Genomic DNA, 26783 nt, shown 5'->3' with positions numbered 1-26783 from the left:
AAACAGTAAAAACTGCTATAACTCAAAAATGCAATAAGATAGGTTCAAACTTTAAAAGACATGTTGTGCAGATGTACAAGCCCCTCTTGCACAGAAAGTATGGGTTAGATATCTCTTATAGTTTCTTCGGAAAACACAAATTATGTGAAAATGCTTTTGAAGCAATAGACACAAAAACAGCTATAAATCCAAAACTTAATATGATAGACTCAAACTTTAAACTATATATTGTGTAGATTTGCAGGTCCTACTTGCCCAGCAAAAAGGGTTTGAATAGCTCTTGCCCTTTTTTTCAAAACTCACAAACAACTGTTCATGGGCTGAAAAGGCTTTTGGAGCAATAAAACAGTAAAAACTGCTAGAACTTAAAAATGCAATAAGATAGGTTCAAACTTTAAAAGACATGTTGTGCAGATGTACAAGCCCCTCTTGCACAGAAAGTATGGGTTAGATATCTCTTGCAGTTTCTTCAGAAAACACAAATTATGTGAAAATGCTTTTGTAGCAATAGACACAAAAACAGCTATAAATCCAAAACCTAATATGATAGACTCAAACTTTAAACTATATATTGTGTAGATTTACAGGTCCTACTTGCCCAGCAAAAAGGGTTTGAATAGCTCTTGCACTTTTTTCGAAACTCACAAACAACTGTTCATGGGCTGAAAAGGCTTTTGGAGCAATAAAACGTAAAAACTGCTATAACTCAAAAATGCAATAAGATAGGTTCAAACTTTAAAAGACATGTTGTGCAGATGTACAAGCCCCTCTTGCACAGAAAGTATGGGTTAGATATCTCTTGTAGTTTCTTCAGAACACACAAATTATCTGAAAATGCTTTTGAAGCAATAGACACAAAAACAGCTATAAATCCAAAACCTAATATGATAGACTCAAACTTTAAACTATATATTGTGTAGATTTACAGGTCCTACTTGCCCAGCAAAAAGGGTTTGAATAGCTCTTGCACTTTTTTCGAAACTCACAAACAACTGTTCATGGGCTGAAAAGGCTTTTGGAGCAATAAAAACGTAAAAACTGCTATAACTCAAAAATGCAATAAGATAGGTTCAAACTTTAAAAGACATGTTGTGCAGATGTACAAGCCCCTCTTGCACAGAAAGTATGGGTTAGATATCTCTTGCAGTTTCTTCAGAAAACACAAATTATGTGAAAATGCTTTTGTAGCAATAGACACAAAAACAGCTATAAATCCAAAACCCAATATGATAGACTCAAACTTTAAACCATATATTGTGTAGATTTACAGGTCCTACTTGCCCAGCAAAAAGGGTTTGAATAGCTCTTGCCCTTTTTTCAAAACTCACAAACAACTGTTCATGGGCTGAAAAGGCTTTTGGAGCAATAAAACAGTAAAAACTGCTCTAACTCAAAAATGCAATAAGATAGGTTCAAACTTTAAAAGACATGTTGTGCAGATGTACAAGCCCCTCTTGCACAGAAAGTATGGGTTAGATATCTCTTGCAGTTTCTTCAGAAAACACAAATTATGTGAAAATGATTTCGAAGCAATAGACACAAAAACAGCTATAAATCCAAAACCCAATATGATAGACTCAAACTTTAAACCATATATTGTGTAGATTTACAGGTCCTACTTGCTCAGCAAAAAGGGTTTGAATAGCTCTTGCCCTTTTTTCAAAACTCACAAACAACTGTTCATGGGCTGAAAAGGCTTTTGGAGCAATAAAACAGTAAAAACTGCTATAACTCAAAAATGCAATAAGATAGGTTCAAACTTTAAAAGACATGTTGTGCAGATGTACAAGCCCCTCTTGCACAGAAAGTATGGGTTAGATATCTCTTATAGTTTCTTCGGAAAACACAAATTATGTGAAAATGCTTTTGAAGCAATAGACACAAAAACAGCTATAAATCCAAAACTTAATATGATAGACTCAAACTTTAAACTATATATTGTGTAGATTTGCAGGTCCTACTTGCCCAGCAAAAAGGGTTTGAATAGCTCTTGCCCTTTTTTTCAAAACTCACAAACAACTGTTCATGGGCTGAAAAGGCTTTTGGAGCAATAAAACAGTAAAAACTGCTAGAACTTAAAAATGCAATAAGATAGGTTCAAACTTTAAAAGACATGTTGTGCAGATGTACAAGCCCCTCTTGCACAGAAAGTATGGGTTAGATATCTCTTGCAGTTTCTTCAGAAAACACAAATTATGTGAAAATGCTTTTGTAGCAATAGACACAAAAACAGCTATAAATCCAAAACCTAATATGATAGACTCAAACTTTAAACTATATATTGTGTAGATTTACAGGTCCTACTTGCCCAGCAAAAAGGGTTTGAATAGCTCTTGCACTTTTTTCGAAACTCACAAACAACTGTTCATGGGCTGAAAAGGCTTTTGGAGCAATAAAACGTAAAAACTGCTATAACTCAAAAATGCAATAAGATAGGTTCAAACTTTAAAAGACATGTTGTGCAGATGTACAAGCCCCTCTTGCACAGAAAGTATGGGTTAGATATCTCTTGTAGTTTCTTCAGAACACACAAATTATCTGAAAATGCTTTTGAAGCAATAGACACAAAAACAGCTATAAATCCAAAACCTAATATGATAGACTCAAACTTTAAACTATATATTGTGTAGATTTACAGGTCCTACTTGCCCAGCAAAAAGGGTTTGAATAGCTCTTGCACTTTTTTCGAAACTCACAAACAACTGTTCATGGGCTGAAAAGGCTTTTGGAGCAATAAAAACGTAAAAACTGCTATAACTCAAAAATGCAATAAGATAGGTTCAAACTTTAAAAGACATGTTGTGCAGATGTACAAGCCCCTCTTGCACAGAAAGTATGGGTTAGATATCTCTTGCAGTTTCTTCAGAAAACACAAATTATGTGAAAATGCTTTTGTAGCAATAGACACAAAAACAGCTATAAATCCAAAACCCAATATGATAGACTCAAACTTTAAACCATATATTGTGTAGATTTACAGGTCCTACTTGCCCAGCAAAAAGGGTTTGAATAGCTCTTGCCCTTTTTTCAAAACTCACAAACAACTGTTCATGGGCTGAAAAGGCTTTTGGAGCAATAAAACAGTAAAAACTGCTCTAACTCAAAAATGCAATAAGATAGGTTCAAACTTTAAAAGACATGTTGTGCAGATGTACAAGCCCCTCTTGCACAGAAAGTATGGGTTAGATATCTCTTGCAGTTTCTTCAGAAAACACAAATTATGTGAAAATGATTTCGAAGCAATAGACACAAAAACAGCTATAAATCCAAAACCTAATATGATAGACTCAAACTTTAAACTATATATTGTGTAGATTTACAGGTCCTACTTGCCCAGCAAAAAGGGTTTGAATAGCTCTTGCACTTTTTTCGAAACTCACAAACAACTGTTCATGGGCTGAGAAGGCTTTTGGAGCAATAAAACGTAAAAACTGCTATAACTCAAAAATGCAATAAGATAGGTTCAAACTTTAAAAGACATGTTGTGCAGATGTACAAGCCCCTCTTGCACAGAAAGTATGGGTTAGATATCTCTTGTAGTTTCTTCAGAACACACAAATTATCTGAAAATGCTTTTGAAGCAATAGACACAAAAACAGCTATAAATCCAAAACCTAATATGATAGACTCAAACTTTAAACTATATATTGTGTAGATTTACAGGTCCTACTTGCCCAGCAAAAAGGGTTCGAATAGCTCTTGCACTTTTTTTCGAAACTCACAAACAACTGTTCATGGGCTGAAAAGGCTTTTGGAGCAATAAAAACGTAAAAACTGCTATAACTTTAAAATGCAATAAGATAAGTTCAAACTTTGAAACACATGTTGTGCAGATGTACAAGCCCCTCTTGCACAGAAAGTATGGGTTAGATATCTCTTGCAGTTTCTTCAGAAAACACAAATTATGTGAAAATGCTTTTGAAGCAATAGACACAAAAACAGCTATAAATCCAAAACCCAATATGATAGACTCAAACTTTAAACCATATATTGTGTAGATTTACAGGTCCTACTTGCCCAGCGAAAAGGGTTTGAATAGCTCTTGCCCTTTTTTCAAAACTCACAAACAACTGTTCATGGGCTGAAAAGGCTTTTGGAGCAATAAAACAGTAAAAACTGCTAGAACTCAAAAATACAATAAGATAGGTTCAAACTTTAAAAGACATGTTGTGCAGATGTACAAGCCCCTCTTGCACAGAAAGTATGGGTTAGATATCTCTTGCAGTTTCTTCAGAAAACACAAATTATGTGAAAATGCTTTTGAAGCAATAGACACAAAAACAGCTATAAATCCAAAACCTAATATGATAGACTCAAACTTTAAACTATATATTGTGTAGATTTACAGGTCCTACTTGCCCAGCAAAAAGGGTTTGAATAGCTCTTGCACTTTTTTCGAAACTCACAAACAACTGTTCATGGGCTGAAAAGGCTTTTGGAGCAATAAAAACGTAAAAACTGCTATAACTTTAAAATGCAATAAGATAAGTTCAAACTTTAAAAGACATGTTGTGCAGATGTACAAGCCCCTCTTGCACAGAAAGTATGGGTAAGATATCTCTTGCAGTTTCTTCAGAAAACACAAATTATGTGAAAATGCTTTTGAAGCAATAGACACAAAAACAGCTATAAATCCAAAACCCAATATGATAGACTCAAACTTTAAACCATATATTGTGTAGATTTACAGGTCCTACTTGCCCAGCAAAAAGGGTTTGAATAGCTCTTGCCCTTTTTTCAAAACTCACAAACAACTGTTCATGGGCTGAAAGGGCTTTTGGAGAATAAAACAGTAAAAACTGCTAGAACTCAAAAATACAATAAGATAGGTTCAAACTTTAAAAGACATGTTGTGCAGATGTACAAGCCCCTCTTGCACAGAAAGTATGGGTTAGATATCTCTTGCAGTTTCTTCAGAAAACACAAATTATGTGAAAATGCTTTTGAAGCAATAGACACAAAAACAGCTATAAATCCAAAACCTAATATGATAGACTCAAACTTTAAACTATATATTGTGTAGATTTACAGGTCCTACTTGCCCAGAAAAAAGGGTTTGAATAGCTCTTGCACTTTTTTCGAAACTCACAAACAACTGTTCATGGGCTGAAAAGGCTTTTGGAGCAATAAAAACGTAAAAACTGCTATAACTCAAAAATGCAATAAGATAGGTTCAAACTTTAAAAGACATGTTGTGCAGATGTACAAGCCCCTCTTGCACAGAAAGTATGGGTTAGATATCTCTTGCAGTTTCTTCAGAAAACACAAATTATGTGAAAATGCTTTTGTAGCAATAGACACAAAAACAGCTATAAATCCAAAACCTAATATGATAGACTCAAACTTTAAACTATATATTGTGTAGATTTACAGGTCCTACTTGCCCAGCAAAAAGGGTTTGAATAGCTCTTGCACTTTTTTCGAAACTCACAAACAACTGTTCATGGGCTGAAAAGGCTTTTGGAGCAATAAAACGTAAAAACTGCTATAACTCAAAAATGCAATAAGATAGGTTCAAACTTTAAAAGACATGTTGTGCAGATGTACAAGCCCCTCTTGCACAGAAAGTATGGGTTAGATATCTCTTGTAGTTTCTTCAGAACACACAAATTATCTGAAAATGCTTTTGAAGCAATAGACACAAAAACAGCTATAAATCCAAAACCTAATATGATAGACTCAAACTTTAAACTATATATTGTGTAGATTTACAGGTCCTACTTGCCCAGCAAAAAGGGTTTGAATAGCTCTTGCACTTTTTTCGAAACTCACAAACAACTGTTCATGGGCTGAAAAGGCTTTTGGAGCAATAAAAACGTAAAAACTGCTATAACTCAAAAATGCAATAAGATAGGTTCAAACTTTAAAAGACATGTTGTGCAGATGTACAAGCCCCTCTTGCACAGAAAGTATGGGTTAGATATCTCTTGCAGTTTCTTCAGAAAACACAAATTATGTGAAAATGCTTTTGTAGCAATAGACACAAAAACAGCTATAAATCCAAAACCCAATATGATAGACTCAAACTTTAAACCATATATTGTGTAGATTTACAGGTCCTACTTGCCCAGCAAAAAGGGTTTGAATAGCTCTTGCCCTTTTTTCAAAACTCACAAACAACTGTTCATGGGCTGAAAAGGCTTTTGGAGCAATAAAACAGTAAAAACTGCTCTAACTCAAAAATGCAATAAGATAGGTTCAAACTTTAAAAGACATGTTGTGCAGATGTACAAGCCCCTCTTGCACAGAAAGTATGGGTTAGATATCTCTTGCAGTTTCTTCAGAAAACACAAATTATGTGAAAATGATTTCGAAGCAATAGACACAAAAACAGCTATAAATCCAAAACCTAATATGATAGACTCAAACTTTAAACTATATATTGTGTAGATTTACAGGTCCTACTTGCCCAGCAAAAAGGGTTTGAATAGCTCTTGCACTTTTTTCGAAACTCACAAACAACTGTTCATGGGCTGAGAAGGCTTTTGGAGCAATAAAACGTAAAAACTGCTATAACTCAAAAATGCAATAAGATAGGTTCAAACTTTAAAAGACATGTTGTGCAGATGTACAAGCCCCTCTTGCACAGAAAGTATGGGTTAGATATCTCTTGTAGTTTCTTCAGAACACACAAATTATCTGAAAATGCTTTTGAAGCAATAGACACAAAAACAGCTATAAATCCAAAACCTAATATGATAGACTCAAACTTTAAACTATATATTGTGTAGATTTACAGGTCCTACTTGCCCAGCAAAAAGGGTTCGAATAGCTCTTGCACTTTTTTTCGAAACTCACAAACAACTGTTCATGGGCTGAAAAGGCTTTTGGAGCAATAAAAACGTAAAAACTGCTATAACTTTAAAATGCAATAAGATAAGTTCAAACTTTGAAACACATGTTGTGCAGATGTACAAGCCCCTCTTGCACAGAAAGTATGGGTTAGATATCTCTTGCAGTTTCTTCAGAAAACACAAATTATGTGAAAATACTTTTGAAGCAATAGACACAAAAACAGCTATAAATCCAAAACCCAATATGATAGACTCAAACTTTAAACCATATATTGTGTAGATTTACAGGTCCTACTTGCCCAGCGAAAAGGGTTTGAATAGCTCTTGCCCTTTTTTCAAAACTCACAAACAACTGTTCATGGGCTGAAAAGGCTTTTGGAGCAATAAAACAGTAAAAACTGCTAGAACTCAAAAATACAATAAGATAGGTTCAAACTTTAAAAGACATGTTGTGCAGATGTACAAGCCCCTCTTGCACAGAAAGTATGGGTTAGATATCTCTTGCAGTTTCTTCAGAAAACACAAATTATGTGAAAATGCTTTTGAAGCAATAGACACAAAAACAGCTATAAATCCAAAACCTAATATGATAGACTCAAACTTTAAACTATATATTGTGTAGATTTACAGGTCCTACTTGCCCAGCAAAAAGGGTTTGAATAGCTCTTGCACTTTTTTCGAAACTCACAAACAACTGTTCATGGGCTGAAAAGGCTTTTGGAGCAATAAAAACGTAAAAACTGCTATAACTCAAAAATGCAATAAGATAGGTTCAAACTTTAAAAGACATGTTGTGCAGATGTACAAGCCCCTCTTGCACAGAAAGTATGGGTTAGATATATCTTGCAGTTTCTTCAGAAAACACAAATTATGTGAAAATGCTTTTGTAGCAATAGACACAAAAACAGCTATAAATCCAAAACCCAATATGATAGACTCAAACTTTAAACCATATATTGTGTAGATTTACAGGTTCTACTTGCCCAGCAAAAAGGGTTTGAATAGCTCTTGCCCTTTTTTCAAAACTCACAAACAACTGTTCATGGGCTGAAAAGGCTTTTGGAGCAATAAAACAGTAAAAACTGCTCTAACTCAAAAATGCAATAAGATAGGTTCAAACTTTAAAAGACATGTTGTGCAGATGTACAAGCCCCTCTTGCACAGAAAGTATGGGTTAGATATCTCTTGCAGTTTCTTCAGAAAACACAAATTATGTGAAAATGATTTCGAAGCAATAGACACAAAAACAGCTATAAATCCAAAACCTAATATGATAGACTCAAACTTTAAACTATATATTGTGTAGATTTACAGGTCCTACTTGCCCAGCAAAAAGGGTTTGAATAGCTCTTGCACTTTTTTCGAAACTCACAAACAACTGTTCATGGGCTGAGAAGGCTTTTGGAGCAATAAAACGTAAAAACTGCTATAACTCAAAAATGCAATAAGATAGGTTCAAACTTTAAAAGACATGTTGTGCAGATGTACAAGCCCCTCTTGCACAGAAAGTATGGGTTAGATATCTCTTGTAGTTTCTTCAGAACACACAAATTATCTGAAAATGCTTTTGAAGCAATAGACACAAAAACAGCTATAAATCCAAAACCTAATATGATAGACTCAAACTTTAAACTATATATTGTGTAGATTTACAGGTCCTACTTGCCCAGCAAAAAGGGTTCGAATAGCTCTTGCACTTTTTTTCGAAACTCACAAACAACTGTTCATGGGCTGAAAAGGCTTTTGGAGCAATAAAAACGTAAAAACTGCTATAACTTTAAAATGCAATAAGATAAGTTCAAACTTTGAAACACATGTTGTGCAGATGTACAAGCCCCTCTTGCACAGAAAGTATGGGTTAGATATCTCTTGCAGTTTCTTCAGAAAACACAAATTATGTGAAAATACTTTTGAAGCAATAGACACAAAAACAGCTATAAATCCAAAACCCAATATGATAGACTCAAACTTTAAACCATATATTGTGTAGATTTACAGGTCCTACTTGCCCAGCGAAAAGGGTTTGAATAGCTCTTGCCCTTTTTTCAAAACTCACAAACAACTGTTCATGGGCTGAAAAGGCTTTTGGAGCAATAAAACAGTAAAAACTGCTAGAACTCAAAAATACAATAAGATAGGTTCAAACTTTAAAAGACATGTTGTGCAGATGTACAAGCCCCTCTTGCACAGAAAGTATGGGTTAGATATCTCTTGCAGTTTCTTCAGAAAACACAAATTATGTGAAAATGCTTTTGAAGCAATAGACACAAAAACAGCTATAAATCCAAAACCTAATATGATAGACTCAAACTTTAAACTATATATTGTGTAGATTTACAGGTCCTACTTGCCCAGCAAAAAGGGTTTGAATAGCTCTTGCACTTTTTTCGAAACTCACAAACAACTGTTCATGGGCTGAAAAGGCTTTTGGAGCAATAAAAACGTAAAAACTGCTATAACTTTAAAATGCAATAAGATAAGTTCAAACTTTAAAAGACATGTTGTGCAGATGTACAAGCCCCTCTTGCACAGAAAGTATGGGTTAGATATCTCTTGCAGTTTCTTCAGAAAACACAAATTATGTGAAAATGCTTTTGAAGCAATAGACACAAAAACAGCTATAAATCCAAAACCCAATATGATAGACTCAAACTTTAAACCATATATTGTGTAGATTTACAGGTCCTACTTGCCCAGCAAAAAGGGTTTGAATAGCTCTTGCCCTTTTTTCAAAACTCACAAACAACTGTTCATGGGCTGAAAGGGCTTTTGGAGAATAAAACAGTAAAAACTGCTAGAACTCAAAAATACAATAAGATAGGTTCAAACTTTAAAAGACATGTTGTGCAGATGTACAAGCCCCTCTTGCACAGAAAGTATGGGTTAGATATCTCTTATAGTTTCTTCAGAAAACACAAATTATGTGAAAATGCCTTTGAAGCAATAGACACAAAAACAGCTATAAATCCAAAACTTAATATGATAGACTCAAACTTTAAACTATATATTGTGTAGATTTGCAGGTCCTACTTGCCCAGCAAAAAGGGTTTGAATAGCTCTTGCCCTTTTTTCAAAACTCACAAACAACTGTTCATGGGCTGAAAAGGCTTTTGGCGCAATAAAACAGTAAAAACTGCTAGAACTCAAAAATGCAATAAGATAGGTTCAAACTTTAAAAGACATGTTGTGCAGATGTACAAGCCCCTCTTGCACAGAAAGTATGGGTTAGATATCTCTTGCAGTTTCTTCAGAAAACACAAATTATGTGAAAATGCTTTTGAAGCAATAGACACAAAAACAGCTATAAATCCAAAACCTAATATGAGAGACTCAAACTTTAAACTATATATTGTGTAGATTTACAGGTCCTACTTGCCCAGAAAAAAGGGTTTGAATAGCTCTTGCACTTTTTTCGAAACTCACAAACAACTGTTCATGGGCTGAAAAGGCTTTTGGAGCAATAAAAACGTAAAAACTGCTATAACTCAAAAATGCAATAAGATAGGTTCAAACTTTAAAAGACGTGTTGTGCAGATGTACAAGCCCCTCTTGCACAGAAAGTATGGGTTAGATATCTCTTATAGTTTCTTCAGAAAACACAAATTATGTGAAAATGCTTTTGAAGCAATAGACACAAAAACAGCTATAAATCCAAAACTTAATATGATAGAATCAAACTTTGAACTATATATTGTGTAGATTTACAGGTCCTACTTGCCCAGCAAAAAGGGTTTGAATAGCTCTTGCCCTTTTTTCAAAACTCACAAACAACTGTTCATGGGCTGAAAAGGCTTTTGGAGCAATAAAACAGTAAAAACTGCTAGAACTCAAAAATGCAATAAGATAGGTTCAAACTTTAAAAGACATGTTGTGCAGATGTACAAGCCCCTCTTGCACAGAAAGTATGGGTTAGATATCTCTTATAGTTTCTTCAGAAAACACAAATTATGTGAAAATGCTTTTGAAGCAATAGACACAAAAACAGCTATAAATCCAAAACTTAATATGATAGACTCAAACTTTAAACTATATATTGTGTAGATTTACAGGTCCTACTTGCCCAGCAAAAAGGGTTTGAATAGCTCTTGCACTTTTTTCTAAACTCACAAACAACTGTTCATGGGCTGAAAAGGCTTTTGGAGCAATAAAAACGTAAAAACTGCTATAACTCAAAAATGCAATAAGATAGGTTCAAACTTTAAAAGACATGTTGTGCAGATGTACAAGCCCCTCTTGCACAGAAAGTATGGGTTAGATATCTCTTGCAGTTTCTTCAGAAGACACAAATTATTTGAAAATGCTTTTGTAGCAATAGACACAAAAACAGCTATAAATCCAAAACCCAATATGATAGACTCAAACTTTAAACCATATATTGTGTAGATTTACAGGTCCTACTTGCCCAGCAAAAAGGGTTTGAATAGCTCTTGCCCTTTTTTCAAAACTCACAAACAACTGTTCATGGGCTGAAAAGGCTTTTGGAGCAATAAAACAGTAAAAACTGCTAGAACTCAAAAATGCAATAAGATAGGTTCAAACTTTAAAAGACATGTTGTGCAGATGTACAAGCCCCTCTTGCACAGAAAGTATGGGTTAGATATCTCTTGCAGTTTCTTCAGAAAACACAAATTATGTGAAAATGCTTTTGAAGCAATGGACACAAAAACAGCTATAAATCCAAAACCTAATATGATAGACTCAAACTTTAAACTATATATTGTGTAGATTTACAGGTCCTACTTGCCCAGCAAAAAGGGTTTGAATAGCTCTTGCACTTTTTTCGAAACTCACAAACAACTGTTCATGGGCTGAAAAGGCTTTTGGAGCAATAAAAACGTAAAAACTGCTATAACTCAAAAATGCAATAAGATAGGTTCAAACTTTAAAAGACATGTTGTGCAGATGTACAAGCCGCTCTTGCACAGAAAGTATGGGTTAGATATCTCTTATAGTTTCTTCAGAAAACACAAATTATGTGAAAATGCTTTTGTAGCAATAGACACAAAAACAGCTATAAATCCAAAACCTAATATGATAGACTCAAACTTTAAACTATATATTGTGTAGATTTACAGGTCCTACTTGCCCAGCAAAAAGGGTTTGAATAGCTCTTGCACTTTTTTCGAAACTCACAAACAACTGTTCATGGGCTGAAAAGGCTTTTGGAGCAATAAAAACGTAAAAACTGCTATAACTTTAAAATGCAATAAGATAAGTTCAAACTTTAAGAGACATGTTGTGCAGATGTACAAGCCCCTCTTGCAGAGAAAGTATGGGTTAGATATCTCTTGCAGTTTCTTCAGAAAACACAAATTATGTGAAAATGCTTTTGAAGCAATAGACACAAAAACAGCTATAAATCCAAAACCCAATATGATAGACTCAAACTTTAAACCATATATTGTGTAGATTTACAGGTCCTACTTGCCCAGCAAAAAGGGTTTGAATAGCTCTTGCCCTTTTTTCAAAACTCACAAACAACTGTTCATGGGCTGAAAGGGCTTTTGGAGAATAAAACAGTAAAAACTGCTAGAACTCAAAAATACAATAAGATAGGTTCAAACTTTAAAAGACATGTTGTGCAGATGTACAAGCCCCTCTTGCACAGAAAGTATGGGTTAGATATCTCTTGCAGTTTCTTCAGAAAACACAAATTATGTGAAAATTCTTTTGAAGCAATAGACACAAAAACAGCTATAAATCCAAAACCCAATATGATAGACTCAAACTTTAAACTATATATTGTGTAGATTTACAGGTCCTACTTGCCCAGCAAAAAGGGTTCGAATAGCTCTTGCACTTTTTTTCGAAACTCACAAACAACTGTTCATGGGCTGAAAAGGCTTTTGGAGCAATAAAAACGTAAAAACTGCTATAACTTTAAAATGCAATAAGATAAGTTCAAACTTTAAAAGACATGTTGTGCAGATGTACAAGCCCCTCTTGCACAGAAAGTATGGGTTAGATATCTCTTGCAGTTTCTTCAGAAAACACAAATTATGTGAAAATGCTTTCGAAGCAATAGACACAAAAACAGCTATAAATCAAAAACCCAATATGATAGACTCAAACTTTAAACCATATATTGTGTAGATTTACAGGTCCTACTTGCCCAGCAAAAAGGGTTTGAATAGCTCTTGCCCTTTTTTCAAAACTCACAAACAACTGTTCATGGGCTGAAAAGGCTTTTGGAGCAATAAAAACGTAAAAACTGCTATAACTCAAAAATGCAATAAGATAGGTTCAAACTTTAAAAGACATGTTGTGCAGATGTACAAGCCGCTCTTGCACAGAAAGTATGGGTTAGATATCTCTTATAGTTTCTTCAGAAAACACAGATTATGTGAAAATGCTTTTGTAGCAATAGACACAAAAACAGCTATAAATCCAAAACCTAATATGATAGACTCAAACTTTAAACTATATATTGTGTAGATTTACAGGTCCTACTTGCCCAGCAAAAAGGGTTTGAATAGCTCTTGCACTTTTTTCGAAACTCACAAACAACTGTTCATGGGCTGAAAAGGCTTTTGGAGCAATAAAAACGTAAAAACTGCTATAACTTTAAAATGCAATAAGATAAGTTCAAACTTTAAAAGACATGTTGTGCAGATGTACAAGCCCCTCTTGCAGAGAAAGTATGGGTTAGATATCTCTTGCAGTTTCTTCAGAAAACACAAATTATGTGAAAATGCTTTTGAAGCAATAGACACAAAAACAGCTATAAATCCAAAACCCAATATGATAGACTCAAACTTTAAACCATATATTGTGTAGATTTACAGGTCCTACTTGCCCAGCAAAAAGGGTTTGAATAGCTCTTGCACTTTTTTCGAAACTCACAAACAACTGTTCATGGGCTGAAAAGGCTTTTGGAGCAATAAAACAGTAAAAACTGCTATAACTTTAAAATGCAATAAGATAAGTTCAAACTTTAAAAGACATGTTGTGCAGATGTACAAGCCCCTCTTGCACAGAAAGTATGGGTTAGATATCTCTTGCAGTTTCTTCAGAAAACACAAATTATGTGAAAATGCTTTTGAAGCAATGGACACAAAAACAGCTATAAATCCAAAACCTAATATGATAGACTCAAACTTTAAACTATATATTGTGTAGATTTACAGGTCCTACTTGCCCAGCAAAAAGGGTTTGAATAGCTCTTGCACTTTTTTCGAAACTCACAAACAACTGTTCATGGGCTGAAAAGGCTTTTGGAGCAATAAAAACGTAAAAACTGCTATAACTCAAAAATGCAATAAGATAGGTTCAAACTTTAAAAGACATGTTGTGCAGATGTACAAGCCGCTCTTGCACAGAAAGTATGGGTTAGATATCTCTTATAGTTTCTTCAGAAAACACAAATTATGTGAAAATGCTTTTGTAGCAATAGACACAAAAACAGCTATAAATCCAAAACCTAATATGATAGACTCAAACTTTAAACTATATATTGTGTAGATTTACAGGTCCTACTTGCCCAGCAAAAAGGGTTTGAATAGCTCTTGCACTTTTTTCGAAACTCACAAACAACTGTTCATGGGCTGAAAAGGCTTTTGGAGCAATAAAAACGTAAAAACTGCTATAACTTTAAAATGCAATAAGATAAGTTCAAACTTTAAAAGACATGTTGTGCAGATGTACAAGCCCCTCTTGCAGAGAAAGTATGGGTTAGATATCTCTTGCAGTTTCTTCAGAAAACACAAATTATGTGAAAATGCTTTTGAAGCAATAGACACAAAAACAGCTATAAATCCAAAACCCAATATGATAGACTCAAACTTTAAACCATATATTGTGTAGATTTACAGGTCCTACTTGCTCAGCAAAAAGGGTTTGAATAGCTCTTGCCCTTTTTTCAAAACTCACAAACAACTGTTCATGGGCTGAAAGGGCTTTTGGAGAATAAAACAGTAAAAACTGCTAGAACTCAAAAATACAATAAGATAGGTTCAAACTTTAAAAGACATGTTGTGCAGATGTACAAGCCCCTCTTGCACAGAAAGTATGGGTTAGATATCTCTTGCAGTTTCTTCAGAAAACACAAATTATGTGAAAATTCTTTTGAAGCAATAGACACAAAAACAGCTATAAATCCAAAACCCAATATGATAGACTCAAACTTTAAACTATATATTGTGTAGATTTACAGGTCCTACTTGCCCAGCAAAAAGGGTTCGAATAGCTCTTGCACTTTTTTTCGAAACTCACAAACAACTGTTCATGGGCTGAAAAGGCTTTTGGAGCAATAAAAACGTAAAAACTGCTATAACTTTAAAATGCAATAAGATAAGTTCAAACTTTAAAAGACATGTTGTGCAGATGTACAAGCCCCTCTTGCACAGAAAGTATGGGTTAGATATCTCTTGCAGTTTCTTCAGAAAACACAAATTATGTGAAAATGCTTTTGAAGCAATAGACACAAAAACAGCTATAAATCAAAAACCCAATATGATAGACTCAAACTTTAAACCATATATTGTGTAGATTTACAGGTCCTACTTGCCCAGCAAAAAGGGTTTGAATAGCTCTTGCCCTTTTTTCAAAACTCACAAACAACTGTTCATGGGCTGAAAAGGCTTTTGGAGCAATAAAACGTAAAAACTGCTATAACTCAAAAATGCAATAAGATAGGTTCAAACTTTAAAAGACATGTTGTGCAGATGTACAAGCCCCTCTTGCACAGAAAGTATGGGTTAGATATCTCTTGTAGTTTCTTCAGAACACACAAATTATCTGAAAATGCTTTTGAAGCAATAGACACAAAAACAGCTATAAATCCAAAACCTAATATGATAGACTCAAACTTTAAACTATATATTGTGTAGATTTACAGGTCCTACTTGCCCAGCAAAAAGGGTTTGAATAGCTCTTGCACTTTTTTCGAAACTCACAAACAACTGTTCATGGGCTGAAAAGGCTTTTGGAGCAATAAAAACGTAAAAACTGCTATAACTCAAAAATGCAATAAGATAGGTTCAAACTTTAAAAGACATGTTGTGCAGATGTACAAGCCGCTCTTGCACAGAAAGTATGGGTTAGATATCTCTTATAGTTTCTTCAGAAAACACAAATTATGTGAAAATGCTTTTGTAGCAATAGACACAAAAACAGCTATAAATCCAAAACCTAATATGATAGACTCAAACTTTAAACTATATATTGTGTAGATTTACAGGTCCTACTTGCCCAGCAAAAAGGGTTTGAATAGCTCTTGCACTTTTTTCGAAACTCACAAACAACTGTTCATGGGCTGAAAAGGCTTTTGGAGCAATAAAAACGTAAAAACTGCTATAACTTTAAAATGCAATAAGATAAGTTCAAACTTTAAAAGACATGTTGTGCAGATGTACAAGCCCCTCTTGCAGAGAAAGTATGGGTTAGATATCTCTTGCAGCTTCTTCAGAAAACACAAATTATGTGAAAATGCTTTTGAAGCAATAGACACAAAAACAGCTATAAATCCAAAACCCAATATGATAGACTCAAACTTTAAACCATATATTGTGTAGATTTACAGGTCCTACTTGCCCAGCAAAAAGGGTTTGAATAGCTCTTGCCCTTTTTTCAAAACTCACAAACAACTGTTCATGGGCTGAAAGGGCTTTTGGAGAATAAAACAGTAAAAACTGCTAGAACTCAAAAATGCAATAAGATAGGTTCAAACTTTAAAAGACATGTTGTGCAGATGTACAAGCCCCTCTTGCACAGAAAGTATGGGTTAGATATCTCTTGCAGTTTCTTCAGAAAACACAAATTATGTGAAAATTCTTTTGAAGCAATAGACACAAAAACAGCTATAAATCCAAAACCCAATATGATAGACTCAAACTTTAAACTATATAATGTGTAGATTTACAGGTCCTACTTGCCCAGCAAAAAGGGTTCGAATAGCTCTTGCACTTTTTTTCGAAACTCACAAACAACTGTTCATGGGCTGAAAAGGCTTTTGGAGCAATAAAAACGTAAAAACTGCTATAACTTTAAAATGCAATAAGATAAGTTCAAACTTTAAAAGACATGTTGTGCAGATGTACAAGCCCCTCTTGCACAGAAAGTATGGGTTAGATATCTCTTGCAGTTTCTTCAGAAAACACAAATTATGTGAAAATGCTTTTGAAGCAATAGACACAAAAACAGCTATAAATGAAAAAAACCCAATATGATAGACTCAAACTTTAAACCATATATTGTGTAGATTTACAGGTCCTACTTGCCCAGCAAAAAGGGTTTGAATAGCTCTTGCCCTTTTTTCAAAACTCACAAACAACTGTTCATGGGCTGAAAAGGCTTTTGGAGCAATAAAACAGTAAAAACTGCTAGAACTCAAAAATACAATAAGATAGGTTCAAACTTTAAAAGACATGTTGTGCAGATGTACAAGCCCCTCTTGCACAGAAAGTATGGGTTAGATATCTCTTATAGTTTCTTCAGAAAACACAAATTATGTGAAAATGCTTTTTAAGCAATAGACACAAAAACAGCTATAAATCCAAAACTTAATATGATAGACTCAAACTTTAAACTATATATTGTGTAGATTTGCAGGTCCTACTTGCCCAGCAAAAAGGGTTTGAATAGCTCTTGCCCTTTTTTCAAAACTCACAAACAACTGTTCATGGGCTGAAAAGGCTTTTGGAGCAATAAAACAGTTAAAGCTGCTAGAACTCAAAAATGCAATAAGATAGGTTCAAACTTTAAAAGACATGTTGTGCAGATGTACAAGCCCCTCTTGCACAGAAAGTATGGGTTAGATATCTCTTGCAGTTTCTTCAGAAAACACAAATTATGTGAAAATGCTTTTGAAGCAATAGACACAAAAACAGCTATAAATCAAAAACCCAATATGATAGACTCAAACTTTAAACCATATATTGTGTAGATTTACAGGTCCTACTTGCCCAGCAAAAAGGGTTTGAATAGCTCTTGCACTTTTTTCAAAACTCACAAACAACTGTTCATGGGCTGAAAAGGCTTTTGGAGCAATAAAACGTAAAAACTGCTATAACTCAAAAATGCAATAAGATAGGTTCAAACTTTAAAAGACATGTTGTGCAGATGTACAAGCCCCTCTTGCACAGAAAGTATGGGTTAGATATCTCTTGCAGTTTCTTCAGAAAACACAAATTATGTGAAAATGCTTTTGAAGCAATAGACACAAAAACAGCTATAAATCCAAAACCCAATATGATAGACTCAAACTTTAAACTATATATTGTGTAGATTTACAGGTCCTACTTGCCCAGCAAAAAGGGTTCGAATAGCTCTTGCACTTTTTTTCGAAACTCACAAACAACTGTTCATGGGCTGAAAAGGCTTTTGGAGCAATAAAAACGTAAAAACTGCTATAACTTTAAAATGCAATAAGATAAGTTCAAACTTTAAAAGACATGTTGTGCAGATGTACAAGCCCCTCTTGCACAGAAAGTATGGGTTAGATATCTCTTGCAGTTTCTTCAGAAAACACAAATTATGTGAAAATGCTTTTGAAGCAATAGACACAAAAACAGCTATAAATCAAAAACCCAATATGATAGACTCAAACTTTAAACCATATATTGTGTAGATTTACAGGTCCTACTTGCCCAGCAAAAAGGGTTTGAATAGCTCTTGCCCTTTTTTCAAAACTCACAAACAACTGTTCATGGGCTGAAAAGGCTTTTGGAGCAATAAAACGTAAAAACTGCTATAACTCAAAAATACAATAAGATAGGTTCAAACTTTAAAAGACATGTTGTGCAGATGTACAAGCCCCTCTTGCACAGAAAGTATGGGTTAGATATCTCTTGTAGTTTCTTCAGAACACACAAATTATCTGAAAATGCTTTTGAAGCAATAGACACAAAAACAGCTATAAATCCAAAACCTAATATGATAGACTCAAACTTTAAACTATATATTGTGTAGATTTACAGGTCCTACTTGCCCAGCAAAAAGGGTTTGAATAGCTCTTGCACTTTTTTCGAAACTCACAAACAACTGTTCATGGGCTGAAAAGGCTTTTGGAGCAATAAAAACGTAAAAACTGCTATAACTCAAAAATGCAATAAGATAGGTTCAAACTTTAAAAGACATGTTGTGCAGATGTACAAGCCGCTCTTGCACAGAAAGTATGGGTTAGATATCTCTTATAGTTTCTTCAGAAAACACAAATTATGTGAAAATGCTTTTGTAGCAATAGACACAAAAACAGCTATAAATCCAAAACCTAATATGATAGACTCAAACTTTAAACTATATATTGTGTAGATTTACAGGTCCTACTTGCCCAGCAAAAAGGGTTTGAATAGCTCTTGCACTTTTTTCGAAACTCACAAACAACTGTTCATGGGCTGAAAAGGCTTTTGGAGCAATAAAAACGTAAAAACTGCTATAACTCAAAAATGCAATAAGATAGGTTCAAACTTTAAAAGACATGTTGTGCAGATGTACAAGCCGCTCTTGCACAGAAAGTATGGGTTAGATATCTCTTATAGTTTCTTCAGAAAACACAAATTATGTGAAAATGCTTTTGTAGCAATAGACACAAAAACAGCTATAAATCCAAAACCTAATATGATAGACTCAAACTTTAAACTATATATTGTGTAGATTTACAGGTCCTACTTGCCCAGCAAAAAGGGTTTGAATAGCTCTTGCACTTTTTTCGAAACTCACAAACAACTGTTCATGGGCTGAAAAGGCTTTTGGAGCAATAAAAACGTAAAAACTGCTATAACTTTAAAATGCAATAAGATAAGTTCAAACTTTAAAAGACATGTTGTGCAGATGTACAAGCCCCTCTTGCAGAGAAAGTATGGGTTAGATATCTCTTGCAGTTTCTTCAGAAAACACAAATTATGTGAAAATGCTTTTGAAGCAATAGACACAAAAACAGCTATAAATCCAAAACCCAATATGATAGACTCAAACTTTAAACCATATATTGTGTAGATTTACAGGTCCTACTTGCCCAGCAAAAAGGGTTTGAATAGCTCTTGCCCTTTTTTCAAAACTCACAAACAACTGTTCATGGGCTGAAAGGGCTTTTGGAGAATAAAACAGTAAAAACTGCTAGAACTCAAAAATGCAATAAGATAGGTTCAAACTTTAAAAGACATGTTGTGCAGATGTACAAGCCCCTCTTGCACAGAAAGTATGGGTTAGATATCTCTTGCAGTTTCTTCAGAAAACACAAATTATGTGAAAATTCTTTTGAAGCAATAGACACAAAAACAGCTATAAATCCAAAACCCAATATGATAGACTCAAACTTTAAACTATATAATGTGTAGATTTACAGGTCCTACTTGCCCAGCAAAAAGGGTTCGAATAGCTCTTGCACTTTTTTTCGAAACTCACAAACAACTGTTCATGGGCTGAAAAGGCTTTTGGAGCAATAAAAACGTAAAAACTGCTATAACTTTAAAATGCAATAAGATAAGTTCAAACTTTAAAAGACATGTTGTGCAGATGTACAAGCCCCTCTTGCACAGAAAGTATGGGTTAGATATCTCTTGCAGTTTCTTCAGAAAACACAAATTATGTGAAAATGCTTTTGAAGCAATAGACACAAAAACAGCTATAAATCAAAAACCCAATATGATAGACTCAAACTTTAAACCATATATTGTGTAGATTTACAGGTCCTACTTGCCCAGCAAAAAGGGTTTGAATAGCTCTTGCCCTTTTTTCAAAACTCACAAACAACTGTTCATGGGCTGAAAAGGCTTTTGGAGCAATAAAACGTAAAAACTGCTATAACTCAAAAATGCAATAAGATAGGTTCAAACTTTAAAAGACATGTTGTGCAGATGTACAAGCCCCTCTTGCACAGAAAGTATGGGTTAGATATCTCTTGTAGTTTCTTCAGAACACACAAATTATCTGAAAATGCTTTTGAAGCAATAGACACAAAAACAGCTATAAATCCAAAACCTAATATGATAGACTCAAACTTTAAACTATATATTGTGTAGATTTACAGGTCCTACTTGCCCAGCAAAAAGGGTTCGAATAGCTCTTGCACTTTTTTTCGAAACTCACAAACAACTGTTCATGGGCTGAAAAGGCTTTTGGAGCAATAAAAACGTAAAAACTGCTATAACTTTAAAATGCAATAAGATAAGTTCAAACTTTAAAAGACATGTTGTGCAGATGTACAAGCCCCTCTTGCACAGAAAGTATGGGTTAGATATCTCTTGTAGTTTCTTCAGAACACACAAATTATCTGAAAATGCTTTTGAAGCAATAGACACAAAAACAGCTATAAATCAAAAACCCAATATGATAGACTCAAACTTTAAACCATATATTGTGTAGATTTACAGGTCCTACTTGCCCAGCAAAAAGGGTTTGAATAGCTCTTGCCCTTTTTTCAAAACTCACAAACAACTGTTCATGGGCTGAAAAGGCTTTTGGAGCAATAAAACAGTAAAAACTGCTAGAACTCAAAAATACAATAAGATAGGTTCAAACTTTAAAAGACATGTTGTGCAGATGTACAAGCCCCTCTTGCACAGAAAGTATGGGTTAGATATCTCTTATAGTTTCTTCAGAAAACACAAATTATGTGAAAATGCTTTTGAAGCAATAGACACAAAAACAGCTATAAATCCAAAACTTAATATGATAGACTCAAACTTTAAACTATATATTGTGTAGATTTGCAGGTCCTACTTGCCCAGCAAAAAGGGTTTGAATAGCTCTTGCCCTTTTTTCAAAACTCACAAACAACTGTTCATGGGCTGAAAAGGCTTTTGGAGCAATAAAACAGTAAAAACTGCTAGAACTCAAAAATGCAATAAGATAGGTTCAAACTTTAAAAGATATGTTGTGCAGATGTACAAGCCCCTCTTGCACAGAAAGTATGGGTTAGATATCTCTTATAGTTTCTTCAGAAAACACAAATTATGTGAAAATGCTTTTGAAGCAATAGACACAAAAACAGCTATAAATCCAAAACTTAATATGATAGACTCAAACTTTAAACTATATATTGTGTAGATTTGCAGGTCCTACTTGCCCAGCAAAAAGGGTTTGAATAGCTCTTGCCCTTTTTTCAAAACTCACAAACAACTGTTCATGGGCTGAAAAGGCTTTTGGAGCAATAAAACAGTAAAAACTGCTAGAACTCAAAAATGCAATAAGATAGGTTCAAACTTTAAAAGACATGTTGTGCAGATGTACAAGCCCCTCTTGCACAGAAAGTATGGGTTAGATATCTCTTGTAGTTTCTTCAGAACACACAAATTATGTGAAAATGCTTTTGTAGCAATAGACACAAAAACAGCTATAAATCCAAAACCTAATATGATAGACTCAAACTTTAAACTATATATTGTGTAGATTTACAGGTCCTACTTGCCCAGAAAAAAGGGTTTGAATAGCTCTTGCACTTTTTTCGAAACTCACAAACAACTGTTCATGGGCTGAAAAGGCTTTTGGAGCAATAAAAACGTAAAAACTGCTATAACTCAAAAATGCAATAAGATAGGTTCAAACTTTAAAAGACATGTTGTGCAGATGTACAAGCCCCTCTTGCACAGAAAGTATGGGTTAGATATCTCTTGCAGTTTCTTCAGAAAACACAAATTATGTGAAAATGCTTTTGTAGCAATAGACACAAAAACAGCTATAAATCCAAAACCTAATATGATAGACTCAAACTTTAAACTATATATTGTGTAGATTTACAGGTCCTACTTGCCCAGCAAAAAGGGTTTGAATAGCTCTTGCACTTTTTTCGAAACTCACAAACAACTGTTCATGGGCTGAAAAGGCTTTTGGAGCAATAAAACGTAAAAACTGCTATAACTCAAAAATGCAATAAGATAGGTTCAAACTTTAAAAGACATGTTGTGCAGATGTACAAGCCCCTCTTGCACAGAAAGTATGGGTTAGATATCTCTTGTAGTTTCTTCAGAACACACAAATTATCTGAAAATGCTTTTGAAGCAATAGACACAAAAACAGCTATAAATCCAAAACCTAATATGATAGACTCAAACTTTAAACTATATATTGTGTAGATTTACAGGTCCTACTTGCCCAGCAAAAAGGGTTTGAATAGCTCTTGGATTTTTTTCAGAACTCACAAACAACTGTTCATGGGCTGAAAAGGCTTTTGGAGCAATAAAACAGTAAAAACTGCTATAACTCAAAAATGCAATAAGATAGGTTCAAACTTTAAAAGACATGTTGTGCAGATGTACAAGCCCCTCTTGCACAGAAAGTATGGGTTAGATATCTCTTGTAGTTTCTTCAGAACACACAAATTATCTGAAAATGCTTTTGAAGCAATAGACACAAAAACAGCTATAAATCCAAAACCCAATATGATAGACTCAAACTTTAAACTATATATTGTGTAGATTTACAGGTCCTACTTGCCCAGCAAAAAGGGTTTGAATAGCTCTTGCACTTTTTTCGAAACTCACAAACAACTGTTCATGGGCTGAAAAGGCTTTTGGAGCAATAAAACAGTAAAAACTGCTATAACTCAAAAATGCAATAAGATAGGTTCAAACTTTAAAAGACATGTTGTGCAGATGTACAAGCCCCTCTTGCACAGAAAGTATGGGTTAGATATCTCTTGTAGTTTCTTCAGAACACACAAATTATGTGAAAATGCTTTTGAAGCAATAGACACAAAAACAGCTATAAATCAAAAACCCAATATGATAGACTCAAACTTTAAACCATATATTGTGTAGATTTACAGGTCCTACTTGCCCAGCAAAAAGGGTTTGAATAGCTCTTGCCCTTTTTTCAAAACTCACAAACAACTGTTCATGGGCTGAAAAGGCTTTTGGAGCAATAAAACAGTAAAAACTGCTAGAACTCAAAAATACAATAAGATAGGTTCAAACTTTAAAAGACATGTTGTGCAGATGTACAAGCCCCTCTTGCACAGAAAGTATGGGTTAGATATCTCTTATAGTTTCTTCAGAAAACACAAATTATGTGAAAATGCTTTTGAAGCAATAGACACAAAAACAGCTATAAATCCAAAACCTAATATGATAGACTCAAACTTTAAACTATATATTGTGTAGATTTACAGGTCCTACTTGCCCAGCAAAAAGGGTTTGAATAGCTCTTGCACTTTTTTCGAAACTCACAAACAACTGTTCATGGGCTGAAAAGGCTTTTGGAGCAATAAAACGTAAAAACTGCTATAACTCAAAAATGCAATAAGATAGGTTCAAACTTTAAAAGACATGTTGTGCAGATGTACAAGCCCCTCTTGCACAGAAAGTATGGGTTAGATATCTCTTGTAGTTTCTTCAGAACACACAAATTATCTGAAAATGCTTTTGAAGCAATAGACACAAAAACAGCTATAAATCCAAAACCTAATATGATAGACTCAAACTTTAAACTATATATTGTGTAGATTTACAGGTCCTACTTGCCCAGCAAAAAGGGTTTGAATAGCTCTTGGATTTTTTTCAGAACTCACAAACAACTGTTCATGGGCTGAAAAGGCTTTTGGAGCAATAAAACAGTAAAAACTGCTATAACTCAAAAATGCAATAAGATAGGTTCAAACTTTAAAAGACATGTTGTGCAGATGTACAAGCCCCTCTTGCACAGTAAGTATGGGTTAGATATCTCTTGTAGTTTCTTCAGAACACACAAATTATCTGAAAATGCTTTTGAAGCAATAGACACAAAAACAGCTATAAATCCAAAACCCAATATGATAGACTCAAACTTTAAACTATATATTGTGTAGATTTACAGGTCCTACTTGCCCAGCAAAAAGGGTTTGAATAGCTCTTGCACTTTTTTCGAAACTCACAAACAACTGTTCATGGGCTGAAAAGGCTTTTGGAGCAATAAAACAGTAAAAACTGCTATAACTCAAAAATGCAATAAGATAGGTTCAAACTTTAAAAGGCATGTTGTGCAGATGTACAAGCCCCTCTTGCACAGAAAGTATGGGTTAGATATCTCTTGTAGTTTCTTCAGAACACACAAATTATGTGAAAATGCTTTTGAAGCAATAGACACAAAAACAGCTATAAATCAAAAACCCAATATGATAGACTCAAACTTTAAACCATATATTGTGTAGATTTACAGGTCCTACTTGCCCAGCAAAAAGGGTTTGAATAGCTCTTGCCCTTTTTTCAAAACTCACAAACAACTGTTCATGGGCTGAAAAGGCTTTTGGAGCAATAAAACAGTAAAAACTGCTAGAACTCAAAAATACAATAAGATAGGTTCAAACTTTAAAAGACATGTTGTGCAGATGTACAAGCCCCTCTTGCACAGAAAGTATGGGTTAGATATCTCTTATAGTTTCTTCAGAAAACACAAATTATGTGAAAATGCTTTTGAAGCAATAGACACAAAAACAGCTATAAATCCAAAACTTAATATGATAGACTCAAACTTTAAACTATATATTGTGTAGATTTGCAGGTCCTACTTGCCCAGCAAAAAGGGTTTGAATAGCTCTTGCCCTTTTTTCAAAACTCACAAACAACTGTTCATGGGCTGAAAAGGCTTTTGGAGCAATAAAACAGTAAAAACTGCTAGAACTCAAAAATGCAATAAGATAGGTTCAAACTTTAAAAGACATGTTGTGCAGATGTACAAGCCCCTCTTGCACAGAAAGTATGGGTTAGATATCTCTTATAGTTTCTTCAGAAAACACAAATTATGTGAAAATGCTTTTGAAGCAATAGACACAAAAACAGCTATAAATCCAAAACTTAATATGATAGACTCAAACTTTAAACTATATATTGTGTAGATTTGCAGGTCCTACTTGCCCAGCAAAAAGGGTTTGAATAGCTCTTGCCCTTTTTTCAAAACTCACAAACAACTGTTCATGGGCTGAAAAGGCTTTTGGAGCAATAAAACAGTAAAAACTGCTAGAACTCAAAAATGCAATAAGATAGGTTCAAACTTTAAAAGACATGTTGTGCAGATGTACAAGCCCCTCTTGCACAGAAAGTATGGGTTAGATATCTCTAGCAGTTTCTTCAGAAAACACAAATTATGTGAAAATGCTTTTGAAGCAATAGACACAAAAACAGCTATAAATCCAAAACCTAATATGATAGACTCAAACTTTAAACTATATATTGTGTAGATTTACAGGTCCTACTTGCCCAGCAAAAAGGGTTTGAATAGCTCTTGCACTTTTTTCGAAACTCACAAACAACTGTTCATGGGCTGAAAAGGCTTTTGGAGCAATAAAACGTAAAAACTGCTATAACTCAAAAATGCAATAAGATAGGTTCAAACTTTAAAAGACATGTTGTACAGATGTACAAGCCCCTCTTGCACAGAAAGTATGGGTTAGATATCTCTTATAGTTTCTTCAGAAAACACAAATTATGTGAAAATGCTTTTGAAGCAATAGACACAAAAACAGCTATAAATCCAAAACCCAATATGATAGACTCAAACTTTAAACCATATATTGTGTAGATTTACAGGTCCTACTTGCCCAGCAAAAAGGGTTTGAATAGCTCTTGCACTTTTTTCGAAACTCACAAACAACTGTTCATGGGCTGAAAAGGCTTTTGGAGCAATAAAACAGTAAAAACTGCTATAACTCAAAAATGCAATAAGATAGGTTCAAACTTTAAAAGACATGTTGTGCAGATGTACAAGCCCCTCTTGCACAGAAAGTATGGGTTAGATATCTCTTGTAGTTTCTTCAGAACACACAAATTATCTGAAAATGCTTTTGAAGCAATAGACACAAAAACAGCTATAAATCCAAAACCTAATATGATAGACTCAAACTTTAAACTATATATTGTGTAGATTTACAGGTCCTACTTGCCCAGCAAAAAGGGTTTGAATAGCTCTTGGATTTTTTTCAGAACTCACAAACAACTGTTCATGGGCTGAAAAGGCTTTTGGAGCAATAAAACAGTAAAAACTGCTATAACTCAAAAATGCAATAAGATAGGTTCAAACTTTAAAAGACATGTTGTGCAGATGTACAAGCCCCTCTTGCACAGAAAGTATGGGTTAGATATC

This window comes from Eucyclogobius newberryi, unplaced genomic scaffold (genome assembly GCF_026437365.1).
Source record: "Eucyclogobius newberryi isolate DKJ021-1_F unplaced genomic scaffold, fEucNew1.0.hap1 SCAF_7, whole genome shotgun sequence".
Classification (NCBI taxonomy): Eukaryota; Metazoa; Chordata; class Actinopteri; order Gobiiformes; family Gobiidae; genus Eucyclogobius; species Eucyclogobius newberryi.
The sequence above is the reverse complement of the archived record's forward strand: the minus strand, read 5'-3'. Positions refer to the sequence as shown.